This window comes from Pteropus alecto, unplaced genomic scaffold, assembly GCF_000325575.1.
Source record: "Pteropus alecto unplaced genomic scaffold, ASM32557v1 scaffold461, whole genome shotgun sequence".
Classification (NCBI taxonomy): domain Eukaryota; kingdom Metazoa; phylum Chordata; class Mammalia; order Chiroptera; family Pteropodidae; genus Pteropus; species Pteropus alecto.
In genome coordinates, this window is record NW_006431079.1 from 885,927 (window position 1) to 908,194 (window position 22,268).

At 41.1% G+C, this 22,268-nt stretch overlaps 1 protein-coding gene and 1 non-coding gene across 3 annotated transcripts in view; one reads left to right on the forward strand and one right to left on the reverse strand.

The window, feature by feature from the left end:
- Positions 1-22,268, reverse strand: part of ST5 (suppression of tumorigenicity 5) — a 141,642-nt gene that overhangs the window by 111,096 nt on the left and 8,278 nt on the right. The window lies entirely within an intron of this gene.
- LOC112469557 lies at positions 2,364-2,482 on the forward strand. Its single transcript, XR_003042674.1, has one exon. It is a non-coding gene; the product is annotated as a 5S ribosomal RNA (ribosomal RNA).

A 22,268-nucleotide genomic window follows, 5' to 3' on the forward strand; every position in this document is an offset into this window, starting at 1 on the left:
AGGTGGGGAGAGGAAGCGGAAAACACAAAGGGAGCCATAAACAGAACTGCAAACACTGAGTTCTTGGCTACTGATGATCAGGGGCCCCAGCAGAGTTGTGTCCTCCTCAGTAGTTAGTGCATAAGGCGAAAATCTTGTGGAATAGATTACGCCTGAAATTCCCTTAGAAAGGCACCACACTGGAAACTAGTCACAGCCTCTCAGAAAATCCAATTCAACACTTTTCATATACATTATTTTGGGGTACTCTTATGAATCTCTCAGAACTAGAAGAACACAAGGAGTCCACCTTCCTTGCTTAGTGGTTCTCAAAAAAAAAAAAAAATTCCTTAGTAGTAGAACCACTGATCTGGTCTGAATGCTTCTGAATAAGCTTTATTTTGCTCAGATAGATTGGTAATCACCTAGTGTCACCTAACTAGACAGGACTTTTTTCTCCGACTCTACTCTCTTCCATGCTAACTCTTGTCTTAAAATTCCCCTAGGAGACAGACGGCCAAGACTGGAGGTCCCGTTCTACCACTAAATAGCTGTGCGAGTTGGGAAATTTTAATCTTCTCCTTTCTTGGCTCTAATCTCCCCATCTCGAAAATGACGCCAGACTAGATGAATTCTAACAACCCAGACAAGGCTGAGATCCTGAATGAAAAGTGCTTTGAAAAAGGCAAAGCACTTCATAAACTTCACAAAGTAACAGTAATGGCCAGACGACTCTCACAGGGCAGAAATTTTGCCATCCTCTCTTTCCCCTCAACCTCAACCTTAACATCCCATGTCGAGGTCCTACCTATTCCACTTTTTAATCGTTTCTAGGATTCACCTCCTTCCTCCCTTTCCTCTCTATCCCTGCTGCTGATGTCTCATACTTTCTAGCGGGTCTCCTTACTGCCTGCCAGTCACCATCCTCTCCAAAATTATCCTTTCTTCTACAAGAGTGATTTCCACAAAATCCTACTTTCGCTGCATCATTTCCCATCTCCTATGCACCAAGGCGAAACTTCCAGAGTTCAAATTTCCAGCTCTGCTCTGCCAGACCTGCCACTCCCAAGGCAGATCATCCCGGTGACCCTGGAACACCAGGTTCTCCCTATCCACATCCAGAACACTTCCTACTCCTCCTTTGCTTATGCGATGTAGGTCTAACTTTCCAAGACCAGAAAAGATCCTGCCTCGTCTAGGAAAGTTTTCCTACAGGTTTAAGATACAACTTTCTTACTTCTGAATGACAAACATTCAGATCGAACACAGATAAGGTCTTAGATATTCTCTAATTCTTTTAACAAATTTTGTCTCTCCCGACAGATTATAAATTCCTTCTGTCAGAAAAGAAACTTTATATAATATCTCAATCACAATGCTGCTTAAGCTGAAAAAATTCAGCAAGTACTTGTTGAATGCCTGAAGCCCGAAAAGTAAGATCTTAGTTTTCTCTCCTGCCCTTGACCATTCACAGGAAATATTGGGGGTGTGGTACTTGAGGGGGAGAGATGGGGGTAAAATCAATACCCTGCCAAGTCCTGAAGTACCTACCCACCTTTTCTTCTCTGCTTTCACCCACTTTGTTTGGGGTGGAAAGGCCTCCTCTATCACAGGCTCAAATCAATCTCTTCTCTAAGGATGTGCCTGAGCACATTAGAGCGGCGTGTGCAGACAGTTATATTTAGCTCCATTCTTAATGTCCTGATCTTAACGTGTGATAGCAGTGGCTGCTCACAATCCCTGACAGTGATGTGAAGATAAAGGGAAAAGAGACCAGAGGGAAGAAGAGTCAAGACTAGCAGTAATTTTGTAATAGACATTTCAGATTTGGGCCCTTGAGGTAGGTCTGCTTCAAATTAAGCCACATCTGTTCTCAAGCCCTAAAGAGGCAAGGCATCCATGAGAAGGCTCTGCAACCTGCCAGGGCACAGACACTTCTACAGGCCACACTAGTGAGCACTGACAGCTGCAAAGATGTTTCTCATCCTTAGGGAGCCAGTGAACTGGGAGGTGGGGACTCTGGCTGGTCAGCCCACTCTCAGACCTAGTGTCTCTGCCCCAGAACACTCTAAGCCAGGACCCCTGACAGGCAAAAATCACACAGATACAGTTGACACTTGAACCACTCAGGGGTTAGGGGTGCCGACCCCTCGTGCAGTCAAAAATTTGTGTATAACTTTTGACTCCCCCAAATATTAACTACTAATAGCTTACTCTTGACTCGAAGCCTTATCGATAGCATAAACAGTTTATTAGCACTTATTATGTATGTTATATGTATTATAAAGCAAATTCTTATAATAAAGTTAAAGAAAAGAAAAACATATTACTAAGAAAATCATAAAGAAGAGAAAATACATTTATAGTATTTATTGAAAAAAATCTTTTATGGCCATGCCACCCTGAACAAGCCCGATCCCGTCTGATCTCGGAAGCTAAGCAGGGTCGGGCCTGGTTAGTACTTGGATGAGAGACCACCTAGGAAGACCAGGTGCTGTAAGCACAAAAAAAATTTAAGAAAAGGGACTGTAAGCCGACAAGGTCCTTGCAATTTGTGAGGTCAACCAAGGGTTGCCTCACTTAAAAAAATTAAAAAAAAAAAAAAAACCCCGTACCATTTGGTTCAAATCTATGTTTTTCAAGGGAAGGGAGGGCGGTCCTGGGACCAGCTCTACTCGCAGAGGAAGGCATTTGTGGCCATCACACCCAAGGCACTTAGCAGGACAAGCACAGCCAGGCATGCCCAAACCTACCTCCCCATTACTCTGGCCTCTAGTCACTCTAGCACACATCTCTGTAAAAATTCCCAGCCTCCATGCTCTCCAGAGCGAGCCCTCTCCATTCCCTACCCTTTTTTGTTCATTAAAAGCGTTCATTCCCAGCATCTACTTTCAGCATGCTTATGCGCTCTTCTCTCTTTCTCTCTCTCTTTTCCCTCCCTCTGCCTTCCGCCCCACCCCTCAGCCCCCTCCCCACACACACACGTACTATCTAGAGCAAGGAGTCTCTCTCTCAGGCTCATCTTATAACCAGCACTGTTCATTCTTTTTAATGTTTTCTTGGGCCTTTTCTACTTTACAGGAGCTGATCATTCTGCCCTCTAGAAGATTTTAAACTAAGTAAAGGTGGCACCTGCCTTCAAGGGCCAGAGGATGAGGGAACGTAACATAAACCACTCAGTGTTAACATACCCAGACTGGGAAGACATCCAGTTATATGGCAACCAGAAGTGAGAATCTCTCATCTGCCTCTAAGCTCCTTCCCCGCAAAAGGCATCTCCAATGCCAAAGAAAGATCACAGGAAACTGAGCAGGAATCTTCCACCTCACTCCCTCCCTTCCAGAGTGGCAAGGAAACAGGGAAGCAAGCTGGAGAAAATTTTAAGAAGAATCAGTATCACACGACACCCCATGAAAAGCAAGCTCCTGGTTTCAGGACTGCACAGAAGGGCATTCTATCTTCAAACTCCTAGTTATCGCCAGTGGCTCCAATGGTCTCAGGGAAACTGCCTTAGCATTCCTCGCCACAGAGCCATGGAGCAACCACACCCCCCAGAGCTCCAGCGGCAGAGAGCTGGGCAGAAAGGAATGCAGACAGCTTCCCAGAAGTGCCCAGCTGAGACGGAAACCAAGAGCTTACCACAGCTTCCTGGGCCCAGAATGGGATGAACCAGACTCTCAGAAGAAGAATTTTGGCAGCTCAGAGACCTTGAAGGTCCTCATATCTAAAGTCTAGAAGATGAGAAAAGCACAAAGGTTGGAAGACGCCAGGATAGAACAAGCCTGGGCTGGCCCCATATGGCTTCAAGTAAGCAGTGGCTATACCTGAATGTGAGCAAGAGTCTTAGAGAAATCCTAAACTATTGACAGCCCCAAAGAAACCCAAGGCAGGCCTGGGATGGGGATGTCAGAAACTCTTAGTGTACGTATAAGCTTAGCATAAGCCTTTTGCTGGTCGCTTTCCACACAGAGGCTTCATTTATCCCCCCCACCCCCGATCCCAACATCCTGGGCGAAGAATGCGGAAGCACAGTTGGTGCCCAGCATCTGACAGAAAACCAAAGCTGGCAAGCAGTTGAGCTTCCCAGCTCCAATGTCTTCCAGCTCTATCCTGTGACAGACACGTCAGAGGTCATAAAGCCTTTCTCATTCCTGCCGTGAGTTGTAGGCTTCCCAAGAAGTCCCATCAGTTTCCAGAATCCTGTCCCTGAGACAAGGCTGAGCAAAAAGATCTTCCCTGCAGAAATGTTTTCTCCAGTCTGTCACATGCTATGGCTCTGTGAGGCTCTGTTCCAGGATGAGCACAGGGGAAGAAGTAGAACATAGGAAAAAAGTTATTAGAAAGGCTGTCCTACTGTATACCAGGCGTCCACATTAAGAGCACTGAAAGAAAATTATCAAATAATTTTAATTAAAAATGAGTTAAATCATAAACTGCTTTCCCTTCCAAGAAAAGGGCAAATCCTGAAAAAGAGTCCAAAAAACCCAGACATCGCTTCCCCCTCCATCTCATATCCAACTCCCAGTTTGGAAACTCTCATCAGTTGTTAGTATTAACACGAAATACACACACAGACACAGAGACACACATGTCTGTTCATTCCTCAAAGCTTTGTTCCCACGGCCAAAGTTCCAAGACCCTTTCCAATTTCAGGTCCCTGTGGGGACAGCAGGAGGCAAGAATTAGACGTAGGCTTTCCCCAAGCACAGGCCTTGGCTGCCAGTAGAACCGGGGGTGGCTTCAGACAGCTCACATGCAGAAAAGAGGCTGAGCACCTGGAATCTCCCCTTCCTCCGCAGCACCAGTAAACTAGCTGATGTCATCTCTCTGGTAGCCACATGTCTGCCTCCTAGCCCCTAGGATTTTGCCCATCCTCTCCTCAAAAGTGCACAGTTAAGTGTCTGTAGCTGGTTAATTCAGTTAGTTACAGCCCAGTACCAATGAAGCAAAGGTGAGAGGAGCTTTGCTACTTAAAAGAACCATTAGTTAAACCCTGCCCTGTGGCCAGATTTCACTCTCAAACCTTGAGCAAAATGCATGATGCTTTTCTCAGATACGAGACGAAAGATGAGCTCGATCCATCTCTGGGCACCACAGAGAGAAGGACAAAGAAAGAGTCAATCAGCTATGGGCATATTTCTTTGGAACTACATGACACACACCATCCCCCAGGCAAAAGCATATGGACAAGTTGTCCAAGTCTATCAAGAAATTCTCAATCACTTGGAATCTAGTAGAGCTCAGAATTTTATTCGAAAAAGAGTTCCATTTTCCTGAATCGTTCATTCTACAAGGAGATGCTGTGGTTTACACACAGAACACAGGGACATCTTCAGTTTTCATAAACGGGCAGCAGATTTATCCCATCGGAAATATACATGGCTTCAAACCAGAAGCTTTCCATTTAAGATCTGATATGGCATCATAACAAGAATGCATTATTTCCTACGCAAAAACAGATTTAAATAATCCAGTTAACTCCACTAAACAACATGTTTAAAGAATGTGATCCTGTCATAATTAGGTCATGATTTTAAAAGTGGGAGAACTTCTTCAGGCTTTAAGTATTTCCCTGAAATGATACACAGAGGGAGGAGGCTTAGGCAAGTCAGGCGTGGTGCACAGTGGCTCCTCGAGCCACCACCTAGAGACTCGGACAACAGGGAGGACTGCACTGTCCTCAGTGAGCTCCAGGCCTTCCTGAGAAGCTCATTTCTTCCACCCCACAGGACAGAAGCAGAGTCAGCCCCTTCCACAGCAACACCACCAGCAGAGACCGTGTTTTCACTGAACGCTCTTTTATTAGCAAGTCGCTTTTATAAGCTGAAGGCATTTTTCCAAAGAAACAATCTTAGACATGTTAGTTAGATGCCCAGATAAGCTCATTACTGAATAGCATGGCTAAAATACTATTTATATGCAATCAAGATACCAAAAGAGAAAAATACCTGTGTAAATACTAACAATAAAACAAAACATAAAGACATAAAATTAAATAATTTTTACACATCCCAAATTGTGGTCCTGGAAAAAGGACCGACTAAGTAAAAGATGAGTATTTTTAAGGATTTCAAAAGGTATTCACAGGGGCAGGACTGAACACTGATTCTTCACACCACCTAATTTCATTCCCAAATGTCTGACTTTCCTTTCCCAAGTAGTCTTGTGTCATGCTTATCAGCCATGATTAGGGCGAGCTTTCACCCACAATCCAAGAAGGAAGAGAACAAGGAGGGTATTTCCTGAGGTAACTAAGCCAAATAGGTAGGAGAGAAAGAAAATGGAAGAAGATGGGTAAAAGAGGTTATAAGTAGGACTTGAAAAAAACGAAGCTGAGGGGGAACTGTACGAGCTATGATTGGTAAGAGATTCAGGAGCCAAGAGTTCATGATATGCAGAACTGGAGTGGCAGAGAGGACACATTAGGCATTACGTGACACAGAGTTACCAATTGGGCCATCTGCCTAGGACAGCTTCGTTGAAGGCAAAATAGGGGTGGGGGATAGTACCAAATGTGACACAGAGTTACCAATTGGGCCATCTGGGACAGCTTGGTTGAAGGCAAAATAGGGGTGGGGGATAGTACCAAATAGCCAGACGTGAGTTCACAACTCTTACGAAGGTCCAAGTCAAACCATTATTTCACCCAGATGATGTTGGCATTCCCAGTGAACACACCTACAGAACCTACAGAATATTCCTACTGCCTGTTCTCTTGGAGCTGGATAAATAAGAGTACCTAGCTATCTAAAGAAAAAGAACCATCCCATAGCTCTATGTCACCTAGCTCTAGCAGTCCCAGTTAAGTAGAAGGCACCTCCTCTTTGACAATGTAGAATCATGATGGAATTGGGGCTTATGTAGTATAAAAAAACATGGCATGAGCACTGTGGTTTATGTCACAGGGACTTAAACAGTTAAATAAAAGGATTGCAGAATAGCAAAAAGGCCCAGTTGAAAGTATACAGCCAATTACATAACCCTTCTCCCCAGAACTTTTCTACTCGGTTCTGTGACTTTATCGAGTTTCGGGGTTCTGTGACTTTATCGAGTTTCGGCAGCCTGAGAGCCTCCCAGAATTGGACATAGTAATAGTGAGTGTAGACCCTTATCATTAACCCCGCAAAGACTGGTATCTCCCTGCGCTCATTTAGAAAAGTGTCTGCAGATTATGCCTGACAAAGGATTACAGGGCAGCAAAAGACTTTGGAAGCTGTCTTCATTCAACTTATTCTGCACTGGAAGAAACCAATGCAAATCTGTAACTGGAAAGAAAAAGTATAAACCAGGCAGGATCTGATTAAATCTCAGAATCATTTCAGAGGGGAGAGGGAGGGATGAGAAAGAAATGTAGCTTTGCCTATCTGAGTATGTATATGGGGAAGCTATGGTTTACAGAGGTAGAAATTAAACCATTTTGTTTCTTCTTCAAAGACCTGCCTCTCACGAAGACCAAGGGGCCATCTCTCAGCTCTTTTGTCTATCTTTATTTCCTTGATCCTAGTAATAGGGTCGCCCAAATAGTGCCCCCTGCCTTGCTGGAACCAAATCATACCACCTTCAAGGCACAAGAATTGGAACATAGCCATGCACAGGAGTGATCAACAAACACAGAAGTTGGACATGCTAGCAAACATTTAAGCTTTCTGGAAAATACAATTTCCAAGGACCATTCTCCACATGATGGGGAAATTAAAGCCAAGTGAAGACCTGGGCTGAATTTCAAATATTCCTGGTTTACGAATAAGGTAGAAAGTGGGAGGCAAAGGGTGACAGCAAACAGGTGTGGACCCAGAGCAAGACCAGGGGTGGACAAAGCAGTTATCTTCTGAAGTCCTTGTCAGAGAATTTCCACCATTTTGTTATCACATTTTATACTTTTCAAAGTAATATATGTGTGTGTGTGTGTATATATATATATATACACATATATACACACGTTTATGTGTGTGTATGTATAAATTTTATCTGTATTTGGATTTGAGTATCCTCTTGGTTCCACTAATGGCATTCACGGTAACGGTTCTCTGCCTCTAGCCTATCTGCTTTCTCCTTGATCTCCCAAGCTTACTCTCCGGGTTCCCATTTCATATCCATAGATTCCTATCTTCTTTATCATAAGGTCCCTTTGACAAAAGGAAATTGAGACATACAAATGTGCCTTGTGCAAGATCACACCACAAATTAGGAGCACAGCAGGGATTAGAATCTAATTCCCAATCTCGTCCAGTGCTCTTTCCGACTGACCACAATCCCTCCCTTATGCGAGAAACATCTGCCCTAGAGCACCAAGACCAAGAATCAAAACAGTTTATCTGCATGTCTTCTTAAGCAAAACAACACAGCCAGAATGTTTGGCAGAGACTACCTAAATATTTCATCTGTGATCTATGCCGGAGGGGAAGACCGTGGGAGTGAGGTAGGCACAGCGCAGAGGGAAGCTGAAGACCACTGCGAAGGCCAGCAGATGGGCAACAAAAGAGGAAAAATGGGCAGATGGGCAACAAAAGAGGAAAAAGGCAACCTTAAACTTTTTTTTTAATCTGTATTTTTAATTGTTGAAATTTAAAAATAAGATTCTAGATCTAAATGTGAACATGAGTAGACTATCACCTGAGAGCTAACCACACAGAAGCCAGGAGAAAACATATTACCATTTCAAGTAATGCAGCTAGGAATCCATGCGAGTGAGGTAGGAATGCCTGGGGAATCCAGGACATGGCAGGTAGACTAGAGGAGAGAACCCCCACCCACCACAGAGCATCATTAGTGGAACGAGAAAGGAACTCAAAGGACCCACACAAGAGTCTTCGAAAAGGAGGAAAACCAAGATCAATCAGCTGGAGGAAGGCTGAGGGAACAGAAAAAGTCATTGTACAGATCTAGGTCCATTGGCTAAAAAAAAAATCCTACCTGAATTATCCCAGAGGGAAACTCTCCAAAGAGTATGAAAGCTATGAAGAGAGTGAAAAACTTGTTACCACCAAGTTAAAATCTCCTGAGCTTTCTCGTGACCTTTAAGAAAGAAAAGCCTTCGAAGAGCAGACAGGATCCCTCAATTGTCTGATATCGGGACTACTCGAATGAATAAATGAGAAGAACCAAGAGGAAGGCCTTCGACCACTGCCCCTAGGGACAAAAGGGTTTTCTTTCATACGTCTAGTAAGCCAGAGTCTTAGATAGTGTACAGTGAAGTCAGCCTCAGAAGGGGTTGGAGGGGGTTGGGGTGGGCAGACTGACACTGGGAGCAAGGATGGGGAACCTCACCAGCAAATTCAGCCACTGGTGGTCACCCACCCACAGGGTCCACCTCTCTTCTCCCATGCCATACTTACTAGAGACTGGGGGAAAGGAAAGAAAGAACTGGGAACTCTTAACCTCGAAGGGTTTACATTCTACTTGAGCAACCAAGACACATATTCCAAACTAAGAAATCCTGCATCAACATTTTAGCTTCACAAGCACCAATAAGCATCCAGCCTTGGGGCTTGGAAGACCATTCCCTTTCTTAGGGGAGAGTACTACAGACAACTAAGGCAGTGACAGGTAAATGAAAAAGATCTAATAGTCACAGAATTCAGCAAACGGTAATTTTAGGAAACAGATGAATTGCTTCCTAATTGTGAACTGACTCATTCACTAGGCAAAGTCTATGAGACAAGAAATTAAGCCAAGGAAAGTACTTTTTTAAAAAAGAAAAAGGCAGCTCTTCTCAGGTAGAAAAGTTGAGAAAGCAGACATTAGGAAGGCATGACTTCCATGGAAGCAGGGAAATCCCCCACCCATGGCCTCATTTGTAATCAAAGGCAGAAAGGACCAACTTGTGTAAACAGGCCAGGGAAGCAAACTGTGCCCTTCTCCAGAAAGGCCAAAACGCACACTTCCCCCAGCATGGCCCTGAAAATGCAGAAGGTAGATGTTCCCTTGCACAAGCGACACAGGCTAGGACAGCTGGGGAATTCCCAAGCTGTTGTTAGGCGTTTTTCTGTTCCCAGGCACTCAGAGCATTCCAAAAACTTCAGGACACAGATATCAAGTGGAAGGTGGAGCCAAGCCTGTGCTGCTTGGAGGAAAACGTAGTTTGCCCCAAGTTCCCACAAAAGAGACTCAGAAGAAAATAACCAGGCATCAGGACCACCCCCAAATCTGAGCACCTAGGCCACAGTCCTGTGGGCTTCCCACACCCCTCCTTAGCACCAGTGCAATAAACAGCTGCCATGGAGAAAACAATGGGCCTTTGTCTGTGCCTCTGCCTTTAGATTATCTTGGAGAACCAAACAGGATAATTCCTTTAGAGGAGTGGTTCTGTTAAACACTGACCCAGGCCACGGTATAAGTTTTTTTTTTACCATTTACAGCATCCCTCTCAGATAAATTCCTGCCTGTTACATATCGGGCAGTAAGGGTCCTGTGCAGCCCTCAGCCCCACCAGCATGCGAGTAGCAGCAGACAGGTCCTGCGGCCCTCTAAGGCCTTCGCCGGTCAAACACCAGAGCTGCTATTTCTGCTCTCTTCCTGACTTGGCCACAGAACTGAAAGCCTAAGTAAGAACTGTTCTTACTCCTGTTCTCTGGATTCACCAAAATATCCCAGACTGAGAAAAGTACACAGATTGTTGATACTGTCTTCATCAACACACTTGTTGAAATGCACTGTCAATGGAAACTGTGATTAAAAAAATAAAGTATGAAACAAGCTGGACAGTCAAGCTGCTCCTAATGTTGCACTATCAAATAAAAATTCCGAAAGTGATAAACGCATCAGTAAATTTTGTTAATTTTTCTCAATTTAAAACATTTTAAATCTAATCTAATTTTGTAATAGATGAGTACAAGGTGTTTTCTTGGAAAGAGCTGTCCTATTATGCTAATTTTTATTTATCATTCTGCTTTTCAAATTTCCTTCCTTATACGATGTGAAGATGATATATATTTAAGCTTTTATTTTTAGTCTCTTCCTGGGGAAAAAAATTTAATACTGGGAATCCTATATGGCCTTAAAAACCAAATGAACAAACAAAAATTGTGTTTTGTGAAATCCCCATATCCCTATAGTGTGCTAAGCTTCTTCCGTTTCCCTTCACAGGGGTAACTGCAAGCAAATGAATTCAGGAGCCACTTCCTCTAAATCACCACCAAGGACTAGATGCCACAGCACAAATCCCCTTCTATGAAGCAGAGACAGTCTACAGGACTCCCAGTCTCTTACTCCTAAACTCCTCTCTCCTAGCCAGCATTACTCCTCTCTCTAATGCCTCCAAATAAAGCGTACTCACAGCTTTTTCCAGAAAAGTCAGCTGGATACCACGAGTTCCCCAGTTGAATCTAGAATATCACTCATTTTCTATGATTTCAGCATGAGGAGACATCACAACGTAGTGGAAAGAGTTTTGGAATCCAGTGAACATGGGTTCAAATTCTGGATCTCGGGCAAGTTACTTGATTTCTCTGAATCATGATTTCCTCCTCTTTGAGACAATTAGTAAGAGTTATGAAAGCACCAAGTAGTGAATGGCACATAGTAGGTCTCTTGTACTAACTCAGTACTTCCTTGACAACGTATTCTCCTGCTGTCTCGCAAGGGCTAGGCTTTTCTGAAACTTTTTTGAGAAGAGAGAGCTGGAAATAACAAAACCAAATACAATATTTTCCTACAAGAAATCAAAGTCATGCAGCTTTCCTTACCTTACCTTGCTGGTCACATTCCCATGGCTGTCCTCAATTCCTTTCCAGGCTCTCCTAAGAAAGGCCAGGGTTATCTACTTAATGGTGTAAATCTCCCGCTCCTCCCTCTCAAGAGCCTGAGAGAATAAATTATTAGGTGGCTCAGGGTTCTCTGAGGGCAAGGCTTTCAGTGTCATCCTGGAAAATATTAAAATGTGGAAAAACTGCTTATCTCACCACCTCGTGTTTCTGAGTTTGTTCAATCTGCTCTATGCAAACACTGAATCACGTCTCTATCACTTTGCTGAACAAATGTTCCAAACGGCCAAAAGAAGGTAATCAATTTTTCAGGACTACGCGGTCTTATTTTATAGCCCTCCAGTTTTGATCCCTACTAACGGAAGTTTCTCTACCATAAAATCAAAAGAACTCCCAGTACCAGATGGGCCAGAAGAGTGACCTTACGTGCTAACTTTTCTGGGACCACAGAAGTTTTTTACCATGATAGCCTTTACGGTAGGGCAATTTAGTAAATGTATATGTTAAATTTGATTTAATTTGCAGAATTTTGTAGAAGTTTTTCAGGTAAACGATTTTGCAAGTCAGAAGAAAACATCTTTTATTGGCCCAGGATCTCAAATTTTGGTTCCAAAACTGCAGCCACCCTTTTCAATGACAGCTGAGGGCCTCACACAATGTGGCCAATGTATTTAGAGCCCATGGACTCTGGCACTAATCTCAGTCTACCTGCTGGCTACTAAGGTACAAAACCTGTAGGAAGAACAGACCCTTGCTGGGCCTCACTTTCCTCCTCCGGCAGAATGTAAATAGAATTTCTACCTTTGTAAGAATGTCCAGAAAAAAGATTGCTAATATGAAAAACATCGGTGCGAAGGAAGCACCATTAATGGATCTCTCTCATTCTCACTATCTCATGCCTGGCCGTTGGCAAGAGCTCCCTCCGCAGACATTCACTGACACTGCCACTCGCTCCTTTCCAGGACATCAAAATGCACCGTCGGGCTGGCTATAAATCGCCACCCTGCTCTGCTCGTTCCACTCCTGCCGTCTCCCCAAAAGTTTTCATGTTCTTTTATACTTCTAGGCTTTCTGCACATACTGTTCCTTCTTCCTGGAATGCCTTTCCACCTCTGTTTCGTTTAGCCAACTCCAACAGCTCCTCGAGGGTCAGCCCCGACAGCACCTCCTCTGGTCGCTTTTCCTGGCCCTGGAGCTTCCTGTGCATCTTTTCCTCATTAGTCTTCCCTTTCCTCTGTTCAAGCCCCTGTATAATATTCTACTATAAATGTTTGTTCATCATAAGTGCCCTAAACAAATTTTACAAAACAAGTACTCCTCCCCATGTATTTAATATTTAATTTTTTGTATCATAAACAGTAATAGATATACTTTCTGGCATATTACAAATATTGGCATTTTAAAAATATTGGCATTTTAAAGTAAAACTATTACATTACTCTCTTAAATGAATCCAAATAAATCCATTGAAATCAAATACCATAGTGATTTAAAATCCATCATCCATTTAAAAAAAGATTAAATTTTAGACTATTCCTTTTCATCCTTGAATGCTTATTTCTTTTTTACTTCCTTCTCAGAATTTTATCCTAATATTTACACTTGAAAATTATTTATTGATACGTCTGATATCATCAACCTATGATACGTCTCTGAAATATAACTATTATATGTAAATATATGTACATACACACATATACACATATAAACTTTTAAATTTTCCTGTGACTATCAGCTCTAAATGTTAAAAAAAATTTTCTCTTCTGGATGAGGCTTTCATTACCTTTATTATTAATGTGCAATTGATTGAAACGTAATTATATTACAAATTTGTATTACTAAATAAGTGAAATTTTATTATAAATGTATTAATTTTCCATTTTTATAGTTGCAAGCACCAAGAAACTTTGTTTACATAAATAAGTAGATAGCAATGAAAGTCAGTCTTTGCACTTGTTCTGAGTTATACCCCAAAATTACACAGTGATCTATCAACAAATATTATTTTTAATTATGTACCAACTAAAAACTCTTTTACTTTTGTTGAAAGCAAAAATAGAAACCATCTGATTTGGAAAAGGATTTCTTGCTCAGAGTCATTCATTTTCTTAAAAATATTTCCAATCGTTCCTTTGTTTGCTAACCTGAAGTTTTCACACACCAGGCACGCAAATAGCAAGGTTCGAAATGAGTAACGGTTATGCTTTCTTTTTGTGAAGTGGGAAAAGGGGACACCTTGAGTCCAACTGTATTCCCAGACACATCAACTTTTGGAAAGATGACATATGGAGGCCAAGGATCTGGAAAATCTTCCCAATTTGAAGACTACTGGCTTATCTGCCTCCTTCATCAAAATGGCAACATGATCAAAATTTAAAATATTGTGTTTATTCATGGCTCATTACTGATCATTATTGTTTAACAAAAGGAGGCTGAAGATAACTTAAACATGCTTCAATAAAAATCTGATTAAAAAACACAATGCAATATATATATGCCTTACTGTTAAATTGTATACCTGAAATTTACCGGATTTCGTTAAACAATGTCACCATAATAAAAATAAACAAACAAGCAAACATTACTGGAGACAGTAAAAAAAAAATCTGATTAAACAGATCATGGACCACCCCAAAACAAAAGCCACACTACAAGGTTCTCCTTGGGCACTGAATCGAGTCCCTCCAAAATCAGGGCCCACACCTATAATCCCGGCCTTAGCTCCTAGTATTCCCTTCCACACAGTCCCCAGGACATCGTTTCCAGCTGTCCATGATAGTTCCTAGCCTCCAGTATGAAAGGTCAGCCCGTAGAGCACCACAGACTAGGAAGTGCCAGAGAACCCAAGGGTAATGAGGCTTGCTATGAACACTGGTGGAACAGCAACCTAGAGGCCTAAGTCTGGAGAGGGTGAGAAGTTTCTAAGCTGAGCTAGCAAGTAGCAAGGACCACATAGTATGAGGGAATCCAGTACTTAAGAAGAGGTTGGTGGTGTTGGCAGGGAGATTCTCCATGGGCTGCTGGCCCCAGAGGTTACGGCTCTGTTCCTGGAACAAGACAAGTAAAAGGCAGTATAACCAGAACCCAAACTGAAGGGCTCCCTGGGCAGAACACTGCTCCTTGAGAAGCCCCGACTTAATCACGGCAGGGAGGAGGAAAATAGAGCAGGGAGCCAAGGCTCAGCAACTAGGTGAGGTAGGCAGAATCTACAGGTTTCTGGTTTTATAAAACATTTTCCTACCTTTGTGCCTCAGGATAGTCCTCCCAGTTAAAAGGCCCCTTCCTCTTCATGAAGTCAAACCCTGCCAACCCTCCAAGGGCTAGATTATGCCCCTTCTTTCTCTCCGTGCAACCTCCTCAAATCCTGCTCATTGGAAGTTCGCTTATCTCTAAATCTTTGTCATACCAGGTGCTTGCCAATGACTTCTAATCTGCCTCATCAATCCACTTATATTTTGGTATTAATCTTTATCTCTTTATTGTAGGTGTTTTATGCCTCTTTGAGGGCAGGCTCTATGACTCATTAGTCTTATTAAGTCTGTGACTTTCCTATCCCACGTAATCGGCCCCCAATGCTTTTACTTTGCAGGATAACTACTTGCTTAGTTTCAATTGTCACACTGTCTCCTGTGCCTTCTCCCAAATATCTACGTCTTCTACATAATTAAAGATCCGCTAGACACATGTGAACTCTTCTTAGGTCCTTCACAGTCTCTGGCTTAGGGCTTCACACTTGCTAAATGCTCACTGAAACTTGGTCCAATCACTCAGGCGCTGCCCTATCTGGAGGCTGTACCGCCAATCGGCCTCTCCAGAAATATGCCTAAATGGTATGTCTTTCAGGTATGAATCATATACTATGAAAGGAGGACAAACAAGTCAACTTAGAAGAACAAATAAATAGGAAAAATGATATAAGCAGTCAAAAAAAAAAAAAAAAAACTTATGGTAGATAAAAAGAACAAAGATAATCCCAGGAATAAAATGCCTTCCTCGCAATAAATAATAAATAAGTAAATAAATAAAATTTAAAGAATGGTTGATATTAATTCTCAAGGAAATGAAACAGACTACCATAACGACCCTGCAAGTACAGGTTGCAAAAGGAATATTAAAAACGTAAAGTTCACACTGAATCAATGAATAGCTAGATGAATGCAATTCGATTTACGTTCAGAGAAACTAACAGTGCCTACATCACATGTATAACATGTGTCTGGCATAACAGTATATACTAAAAAATATTAGCTAGTATCATTGTTATTATTATTTCATAATAGAATAAATTTCAGATTGAGTAAAGATTTAAATATTTTAAAAGTGACATCATAAAAGAGGTAGAATGGGTATTTATCTTAATCTTGCTGAGGGAAGATTGTTTTGGAATGACGCCACAGGTAAAAAAAAAAAAATTAAGCCGAATTAATTTCACTACATTAAATTATTTAAAATGTTTCTATGTGGAAAACAATGAAATAAAAAGATAAATGCAAACTGAGGGAACCATATGCAGTATATGCCATGAGTTAACACCCTTTATATTAAAAGAATTGGTAAAATCAGGTAAAATAAAATATAAAAATACATCAACATGTAAATCACAAAAGAAATATAAATTAAATGTCATTAAACAATGAGAGAAAATATTCAACCTCAGTAGCAATCAAAGAAATGCAAATTAAAACAGGAATGCAATACCATTTTTTGTCTTATCAGATTTGCAAATGTCATTTTCATTCCTTTCAGTTTGGCAAGGATGGCTGAAATCAGGCACTCTCACTCACCCTTGCAGAAGTGTATGCAGGTTAAAGACTTTCTGGAGGGCAATTTGGCTAAGTGCATCAAAAGTCCTTGAAAATGTTCCTATCTTTCATCTATCCATTTTACTTCTACAATTGTTATCCTCCAAAAAACAATCAGAGAACTGCACTAAAATATACGCATAAGGATGTTCATCAGAGTGTTTTTATAAAAGCAAAAAGGGAAAAAACTAAATGTAAGTAATAACGTAGATATTTAGTATTTTTGTTTGTTTTACAGTATTCATATATTTTAGTATATATGTAAAAAATGGTCATCTGTATAGTGAGATTATGGATGATTTTTGTGTTTCTGTTTTCTAATTTTTCTAGAAAGAACATGAATTACTTGTGTAAAATTAAACTAATTAGAAGGGAAATTCCCCATCCATGGGCTCTTGAAAGTGATGAGCAGAGAAGAAAGACTCTTAAAAAAAGTAATTACCTATAATAATTTTGCCGCCAGAGTGCACAAAAAGGCTTGATTCATCCTGGAGCTGAGTTTTGAAGGATGAATTTGCCAGAGAATGAAGTCAGGAGGCCAAGAGAATATCAAGTACAAAAAACTTGAAAAGGAAAAGAGCCTACTGTGTTGGTAAACTACATGCAGTCTAAGCATGACAGGAAGGACGGGCGAGGTATGAAGGGAAAGCCAGAGGACAAAGATTTTTGAATGTCATGTTAAATAAGTCTGGACTTATTCTGTCACAGAAGATGCAATAGAAAGCTTCTGTGATTCACTTATACGAAGATCAAGAAAAGACAAAATAAAAGGTAAAGGTGGTTGGAGATAAGAATGCAGATACTATCTGGGAAGAGACATAAGGCAACCTTCTGGGGTGCTGGAAATGTTCTTTACTTTGATCTGAGTGGTGGTGACGTGGGTGAATACAAATGTTGAAATCTTTAGGATATATGCTTAATATCTGTGCACTTTACTGTTTGTTATTCCTCATAAAAAGGAAGGAATTGTATGATAATTTCATTGTATTTTAGAAACTCACTCTCGGAAGCAGCCTGGGAGACTGACTGAAGGACACCCAGGGGCAGCCATTCTGACACGGGAAAGCGGCATCCTGGAAAAGGGTGGTCAAGGCTTTAACTGGGTTGGAGGCAGCAAGACATAAGGAGGACTTTGGGGAAATGGGACTGACAAGAGTTTATGACTGATTACTGAGAGGGAAGGAGAAATCGGAGAGGACTAATATCATTAAAGGAGCTGGCGAACACAAGACAAGAAAGAGCAGCTTTACAGAGATGAGTATTGAACATGGAAAGTTCGAGGTGCCTGTGGATCACCCAGCCGTCCAAAAGTAATAATTATATTACTAACTATATGCCAGGTCGTCTTCTAAGTGCTTTACAAATACTAATTCATTTAACCTCACAAAGACCTTATGAAGTAGGCACTAGTATTACCTCATTTTGCCAATGAGGAAACTGAGGTGCAGAGAGGTTAAGTGACTTGTCCAGGATCACATATAATGAATGGTAGTAAAAGGATCTGAACCCGGGCTATCTGGCTCAAGAGTTCATGCTCTTAATTTGACCTCTCAGATACAGGTGATGTATCTCTGACATAAAGGAAATAGTTGAAGGTCTGGGGATACCCGAGATCCCACAGAAAGAGGGTATACAAAATAAAGAATACTAAAACATGTTTCTCCGTGTTGTTGCAAGGGTTAAATGAAATGACATTTATAAACCCCTTAGCAGAACACAGGTAAGAGTCAGCACTCAATTAAAGGTACCCATTAAGGATAATTTTTCAACAAAACAGTATCATACAAAAGGGACTGGGTTAGACTAAAAGAAGGGACACAACGACCAGATATGGTTCATGGTTGTAGATCCAGTGCTGGTAAGGAAAAAACAGTAAGGACACCTGGGGGGAGGGGCGGGTCAGTGGAGAAATCTGAAATATGGTCTGGGTACTAGTTAAAATAAAATGTACTGACTGAACTGGAAAAGTAGAAATGATTTAAAAATTAGACAGAATGTAAAATAGTATTTATAGTATGATCTAGCGTTGGTAAATAAGAGCATACAAATACGTACGTGTATGCCTAGAGAAAGATCTAGGACAGGGTGCACAGGAAGACATTAACGGCAGTGATCTCTGGGTGTTGGGAAAGTGAAGCTTTTATTTATTTATAATGTACTACGCTGCAAACTAAATTTTAAAAACCAATTTAAAGTGGAAGATAAGGATAAGTTTATGTTTTATAGGTTTTTTTTTTATTAAAGGAACATACATTACAGCTGACTCCACTCTCTCTTGGCTAGGAATTCCAGTGAACTGGAAAGCCACCAGATCTACCTGGTAAATTCCAGTCAACTGGTTGAGGACCCTCACCAATTCTTATTTGTCTTCAAAACAGCCTCGCCTCAGCCTTCAGCATATTGCCTGGTTTGCAGTGAACATGCAACAAGTGAATGCAAACATAAGCCAACAGTCAGGACCCCCTGAGGGTTTATAGACCAAGCTACATAACCTCTGGGACTGAAAAAAACTTTAATGTGGAATAGAACCAACTGTTAATAATCTATTAATAACATTTGATGCAATATGATCAAAACATTAAAGTTCCAATACTCAGCATACTTTCTGGCATTCAGTAGGTCCTGCTCAATAAGTATCTGTTGAATGCTCCAAGATTTTTTTCTGCAACTCAAACTTTCAGATCCGGTATGAGATATTGTTCAAAGGTCTGTGTTCTCACTTTCACGCTGACCTTTAAAGATTTTCTTTAGAAATGGAAAAAGATTCCTGAGGACGGAAAAACTTTTAAAGTATCATACCCTGAGCCAACTCACTGGCCTGGTAAGGGCTGTATCAATCTATTCTCATCGGTGCTGGTTGGGCCACATCAGTGGGGCAGTGGGGCTGGGCTTTAGCAAAATCCATCCTAAAAAAAACAGTGCAAGGTTGAGGCCCTGGATGTCTGACTCCACAGCCACTATGCAGTTCCTCTGAGAGGTCCAGGCCCTCTTTTGGAAGCCTCTCCCATTCACTGTCCATCTGGCCCAGGTTTGGGAGATCCAGGAATTATTATTTGGATACTAAAATGTCATTTATAGTCCTATGCAGAATTAAGGCAAAATACTTGTTCTCCAGCTTCACAAGACTCTCTTAGAAATCTGGGTACATACATCTTACCAGAGAATTATGTCATCTTCGAAACCACTATAAATTTTCAAAAAAAAAGAAAAAGTAAAAGAAAACTCCAAACAAACAAATGCTGCCAGGCCCCTAACTACACTAATACCTGGATTATCACAAGGGCCTCCTAACTCCTCCAAGGCTCCGGTTTCTTCCTCAATTCCAATCCATTTTCTATATTATTGATTTTATGTCACCTCTGCTGAAGAGAAAAGATAGAACAATATGTCAAGCATTTTGCATGCCTCCCTGTCATTCCAAACTTAAAGCCTTCAGCATTCAGGATCCTTCAGGACCTGGTCTTCACCAGGTATCTCCCATAGGTCTCTTTCATCAACCTGCTGCTTCAATTAGGACAGCCTAGTTCCCAGTCCAATTTCTACCCCACACAATCCAACATCTTTTCTGCCTCATGCTATTCCTAGTCATTTCCCACCCCCCAAAGTGTCCTCCTCAATTTCGAAGGCAATATTGTACGGAGAAAAGAGAACTGACCTAGGGATCAAAGTCCCTAGAATATAAACATGGTTCTGACACAAACTGGTTGTATACTTTTGGATAAGTCCTTTGCCTCTCTAGGCTCCGTTTTCCTATCTATAAACAGAAAGATTGAACTAGATTAGCTTAATAGTCCTCCCAGCTCAAAAAAAAAAAAATTACTCAATGACTCCTATAGGCCCAACGAATCCAATCTCTCCTTCAAAGTCTACGAGTCTTCCACAAATTCCCTCTAAGCACTCCAGCCCACATTATTCTAACCCTTCTCTGAAATACTATGTCTAGAACCCAAACAAATCACACAGTACGCCTATTCAACTAAGATTTTCTGAGCATTTCCTTGGCCAAATATTACAGCAAAGGCCTGGTAATAAACATAAAGCCAAGTAAGACCCGGACATGAATATGTCACCTGCACATCCCTTTCCTCTCCACTATTTTTATCCAAGTGAAGTCATGTTAAACATGAACATCAGATGCAAATGATATCATTCAACAAATATTTAAATGTACTATTCTAAAAAGTAAAGATATCAGTACACAGATGGACCAACTCCCTAACCTCATGAAGTTTATTTATTTGGGAAAGCAGACAGGAAATTTGCACAAATACGTATATAATTTTAGCAAGAACAACAAAGCAAGAATTAAAAATTGACAAAGAGCAGTAGTTTTACATAGAATGGTCAGGGAAAGCCTCCCTGAGGAGGTATATTTGAGCTGACACCTGAATGAAGTGAGAGTACAAACTAGCAATATTCAAGAAGAGAATCCCAGGTGCAGCGCAAAGGCTCTGAGACAGAAGAGATGAGGAGGAAGGTGGAGGACAGGTGGGAAGTCTAGGGGTTAGAGCACTAAGGACTTGATAGCAAATTTGAATTCTATTTCTAGGAATAATGGATGGGATTCCATATGAAGGTTACAGTAGGGGACGAAGGGGACGAACATAATACTTTGGCTGCTATGTGGAGAAGAGACTGTAAAGGGACAGGAGTAGAGGAGTCAGAACCAATTAAAAGGCTATACAGAATCATTAAGAGCTGGGTATCCACAACTTCAAATTATACTACAAAGCGACAATAATCAAAACGGCATGGTATTGGCAAAAAAGCAGACACAGGGACCAGTGGAACAGAATCAAGAGTCCAGAAGTAAATCCATGTTTATATGGGCAAATAATTTTCGACAACAGAGCCAAAAACATACACTGGAGAAAGGAAAGCCTCTTAAGGCTATACAATCATTAAGAGCTGGGTATCCACAACTTCAAATTATACTACAAAGCGACAATAATCAAAACGGCATGGTATTGGCAAAAAAGCAGACACAGGGACCAGTGGAACAGAATCAAGAGTCCAGAAGTAAATCTCTATGTATATGGGCAAATAATTTTCGACAACAGAGCCAAAAACATACACTGGAGAAAGGAAAGCCTCTTCAATAAATGGTGCTGGGAAAACTGGAAAGCCGCCTGCAAAAGAATGAAACTAGACTGTTGCCTATCACCACATACCAAAATTAACTCAAAATGGATTAAGGATCTGAATATAAGACCTGAAACAATAAAATGCACAGAAGAAAACATAGGAACTAAATTCAAGGACCTTGGACTTAAAGAGGATTTTATGAATTTGACCTCAAAAGCAAGGGAAGTAAAAGCAAAAATAAATGAATGGGACTACATCAAACTAAAAAGCTACTGCTCAGCCAAAGAAACTATCAACAAGGTAAAGAGACAACCATCTGAATAGAATATATTTGCAAGCAACGCCTCTGATAAGGGCCTAATATCCAAAATATACAAAGAACTCATAATACTCAATAACAACAAAAAAAAAAACAAACGATTCAATCAAAAAATGGGCAGAAAACCTGAACAGACACTTCTCCCTAGAGGACATACAAATGGCCAACAAATATTTGAAAAGATGCTCAACATAGCTAGCTATTAGGGAAATACAAATCAAAACCACAATAAGATGCCATCTCACACCTGTTAGAATAGCTATAATCAACAGGACAAGTAAAAACAAATGTTGGAGAAGATGTGGAGGAAAAGGAACCTTCATATACTGCAAACTGGTACAGCCACTATGGAAAACAGTATGGAGGTTCCTCAAAAAACTA